Source organism: Dermacentor andersoni, chromosome 11 (genome assembly GCF_023375885.2).
Source record: "Dermacentor andersoni chromosome 11, qqDerAnde1_hic_scaffold, whole genome shotgun sequence".
Taxonomy (NCBI): domain Eukaryota; kingdom Metazoa; phylum Arthropoda; class Arachnida; order Ixodida; family Ixodidae; genus Dermacentor; species Dermacentor andersoni.
Window position 1 is genome coordinate 66,584,546 of NC_092824.1, and position 4,592 is coordinate 66,589,137.

The 4,592-nt window shown below is 49.1% G+C and overlaps 1 long non-coding RNA gene across 1 annotated transcript; it reads right to left on the reverse strand.

Moving 5' to 3' along the window:
• Positions 1-560: 560 nt before the first annotated feature.
• Positions 561-3,953, reverse strand: LOC140214195 (uncharacterized). Its single transcript, XR_011891112.1, has 4 exons — positions 3,593-3,953; positions 3,382-3,457; positions 2,835-2,909; positions 561-1,068 (listed from the first exon to the last, which is right to left on the reverse strand). It is a non-coding gene; the product is annotated as an uncharacterized lncRNA (long non-coding RNA).
• Between the last annotated feature and the right edge of the window lie 639 nt (positions 3,954-4,592).

Consider the following 4,592-nt stretch of genomic DNA (forward strand, 5'->3'; position numbering starts at 1 on the left):
CCTGAATATAATGTTCAGAGACAGTCCATGGCGTCCGTTCTAGCGCACCTTGACAATAGACCATTGTCAGTTGCAACCATTTTCACATATCGCCGACTGAAGACATCGCAGCTGAAGGCGACGAAGGGACTACTTCGGTTTATGAAGGATACGGGCTTCGACAAGCGGCTGTGACAGTGATGTCACGTACCACACAAGAGTGACAGACTGTAACCAACGATGTGTGTGCCGTGTTATGTGCCCTCTATCTCTTCTCCCCATCTTTCGTCCCCCCCCATCCCGCTCCCATGTGTAGGGTAGCAAACCGGTTAGGCAAAACTGGTTAACCTCCCTGCCTTCCTTCTCCACTTTTTCCTTCCTTCCTTCCTGCTTCCTCCCTAATTACCAGAAAATCGTTACCCAGTTATTTTTTTCTTTTCTCCGGGATTCCTTTAGTCACACAATGCAGAAAAAAGCAACGACACACGAACATCCAAACTTTTATTTTGCGCACTTTTCAAGAAATGTTGAAACACTTTGAGAAGCGACAGATGTAAATTGCATTTGCTGCTTGCTTTCTTTATAGTATTTTCTCATCTCCTTCCTCAGCAACAACTTCTGCCTTTCCAGACGGTATCGAAGAGTACAGGGCAATCACAAGGTTACTTGCTCTAAGATTCTCGCACTCTTGGCAAACAGCTACCCACAGCTCGTCCAGAGTCGCCGAATCAATCGGGTGTCGCACCATGGCTGCTCTTATGCGCCCCCAGATATTTTCCAGATGTTCTTGTCAGGGCCCTTGGCCGGCCAGGAGTGCAGTTCGACTACCAGTTTCTAGGTGCTCTTTCACAATCATAGCAGTGTGCACCAGCGAATGGTTATGCTGGAGCACAAAATCAGCCTCGGGGAAAGCGGTGTGGGCGTAAGGGAGGAGGCTGCCGTCCAAGACTTCGCTACAGTAGAGCTGAGAAGTAAGAGCGCCCTCGATGGGGGGTGCAGGCCCGAGACCGTGCATCGAGCACCGCGCCCCACACGTCCACGCAGGTGCGTCGGCTCGCGGCGACTACCTGCAGATTGGCTGGCTCGTAACTGCATGGAAATCATATTAAATTTAGTCATTCACACAAAATAAAGGCCGGTCGGAAAAAATAATTCTTACCGTATGCCTCTTGCTCGCCGCACTCGCACGCGTTGTTTTTGATGTGTTGAAAAAGTCGACTCGTCCGGGAGGATTACTCTACCCCAATCATCGGAAGTCGACGAGGCGTTCGCTTCGGCAAATTGCACTCGTGACGCCTTGTTCGAAGCATGTGAGGACGAGATCTGGTGCAGCCACAGAACTTCGTTGTCCGACACTCCAGAGACGTCTCCGTATAGTAAGAACCGAAGCATCCACATCCAGCAGCTCCCGAACTTCTCTCGCGGACTGAAACAGTTTCTCCATGATTGCAACTACCGCAAGCGCGTCCTCTTCATCCGTCGTTATACTTGGTCGACGCCTACGTGGAGCGTCAGAAATGCGACCGTTCTTGCTGAACTCTTGGATAATTCTATTGACAGTCTTTAGCGGCCTCTGCGCCAGGGAGCAGATGGAGCGCTGAGAATATCTTTCTGAGCGAAAGTTTGACTGTGTCCCCGCTACTTCGAAACACGCGCTGAGGTGCAACAGTTGATCTGATCAATGAACGAATGCACATACCTTCCTCGAAGGCATGAGATTACTGTTTCAATACACCCACAAATATAATACGCATGCGTGGAAACAACCTAGCTGAAGAACAAGGAATGATCTTGGGAACGTCGGCAAAAGATAAGTTTCATGTGTATTCATACATCGTGTGACATGTAATTCCAAGTTCAATATTGTTACCGCTATTTAAGCGTACGCCTACCTTATTGCGGTACGCGTGCAGTAGACGACACGCACGTGCTTTCATGACGCACGGCGCATGCGCAGTGCTCTGTACTAAACTGCGCTGGCAGTACGCAAAGCCACGCGCTCCCATGTTCACGCTCAAACAGATCACGACTGCACATGGTCGCTGTGACCCTCCGCGCGGAGCTGCTGGGCCACGTTTTCTTTCAAGAATAATACTACCTCGAACATGTTCGGAATACGTGTGATTACAAAGGTCTCCTACTTCTCAATGCACACACCAGTGATCAGCACTCTTCCGTCGACAAGCATCACAGATCGCCTTCCCATTCGTGATATCGCTCCGCAGATAGGCCCCACTGTGTATCCGCCTGATATTGTGTTTGCATTTCGGAATAGCTTCGGAACGGTGTAGCGCACGAGTGGGAAAATTGCACGAAATGAAAGTTGTGCATAAACATTGAGTGAATATACTCATCGCATAGGATGTCATTAAACAATTACACGCGGCGCCGTTGGTTGTGTAGGACTGTAATATAAAACTTCGCTTCAAATAGATTCCAACGTGTGCCTTGAAGCTGCATGAAAATCTATATTTCTGCACAATTTTCTGTTCGCGGCGTATCTCTCATTCAGCGAGTTTTCCACCGATGGTGCCGCAATATAAACCAAGAAAAGCATTGGAAAACGTAAAGATGCCGGCAATAGTACTTAAATACACTTTCAGATAGTTTTGAATTGATTTCGGAATATGTGTCGAAGAGGTTATGTTTTCACCGCGCGAGCATCAAATTCGGCGCCGTTCTGCACTTTACTGTCAGCTGTAGTGCACTTTTTTAACGGTTGATACGCGTTAATGTCGCCAGCAGCAAATAAACACGTTTTACAGCGAAGGCGGTACATATCGCATAGCTACTACACGACAAGTTCATTCAGCATAATTACTTCACTTCTAGTCAATGGAAAGAACTGCGCTCACCTTGTCTCTTGGGAAGCGTAACTTGGCCCGGCTGTTCGTTCCCCCATTGTTCGAACCATGAGCCACGGGGAAGCCCTGCATGCACGAGTAGCCGGCATACTATCAGTCAAATTGTGGCGCCTTCGAAAATCTTGTGGCCTAATGGCACAAGCTGAAGTTATTCACGAAAGCAGGTGAATGCTCTTGCGCTCAATGACAAGTACGAACCAATGGCAAAATGGCAGCCAACGTTAAAAACAAGCCGCGTTTTCAGTGCCGACTACCTCTGCTGCTACTGCAGCAAAAGCAACGTTTAAGTACGAGGATACGGCCGAAGTTATACAGTGTGATAAAAACCAAATAATTTTTTTCAGCGCATCGACGTGAAATTAAGTAGCGTGCTGCACTGGACTGGCAACTGTATTGCTTTTGTCTAACGGCTGATACGCCCACTTCGCGAGGAGGCAGAAGAAAATAAAAGAGTGAGTGCAAGGCACTTAGCATAGCAGCCACGCGAAATGTTGCTGGTGCGGAATTATTTCAAAACTATTGCAAGAATCGGCCTCACCTCTCGTTGCTGTGAAACGTAGCTTGACCCGGCTGTCCGTCCCCGCGACGTTAGAACCACGAGCAACGGGAATATCCTACAAAAATGAACAGCCAGCAATCTTTCGGTCACGCCGTGGTCCGAGAAATAGCGGCGTTAAATGCATCTTGACGCCACAAGCTAAAGGTATTCACGAAATCATGTGCGGACTCTTACACGCAACCACACCCACCTACGTACGGCAAAATGGCAGCACAGGTCAAAGCAAGCTGCGATATCAGTGCAGGCTACATCGCTTGCTATCGCGACGGAGCCAACGTTCGACTGCTGAGAACGGGTCGAAATCAAATGGCGCGAAATAAACGGTAACAAAGACACCGATTCGGACGACGTTAGCCTACAAACTCGGCCAACTTGCCGTTCTGATGCAGAGATTCCCATAGAAAGAAAGACAGAGAGGGGAACAAACGTTTGCCGCCTGCGATTCTTTAGCTTTCGCACGACATCGAGAGCACCAGTAGAACGAGAAACGTAGGCCTTATCCGATTTTTTGCAGTACGTACAATCGTCATCTCTGGGAAAGGGAACACGAGAGTGAGGGCGCTATTCTGGACATTCCGCCATTTTCTTCGGTACGTGACGTAGGCGCGACGCAAACAAAATGGCGCTGGTGGCCCAGTTTTGCTTATGTAACGTGACGCCAACTTGACGTTTCGCCTAAGAAACTGAAAAGATGGCACTGAATGTAGCGTTACCAGTAAAGCAAAACAGTTTTCCTCCGCAGTAAAAATAAAGCAGCTATCTCAAAGCATATGATTATTCCGTCGAAAACGCTTCTCGCTTCCGTCGTCTGCTGCGTACAAGCCGTCGTCTGCTTCAATAGCTGGGATGCGTGTCCCCGGAAAATGGAATGAGTCATCGCATGGTTGGCGCCAACGCGCTTGTTTTCTTGCTTGAGACAACATACGCGACCTACCAGTGGTGATGCGGGCACGTTCTAGGCCACGTCATCGCTATCTCGTGAAACGCAAGTGACTCAGCCCGACTCGGCTGGCTGAGAAACGGCCGAGTATCACCGATAGCGTTGCGCGCGCCAGAGATATCCACTAGCGCGACGCAAGCGCCGGCGCTGCCATCTCTTGTTCATTTCGCTGGTTACTCGCACCGAGGGAGGAAACTTCAAGGCGCCGCCTTGCGTACATTTCTTTTTATAAATTAGAAAGAGCCCGTTG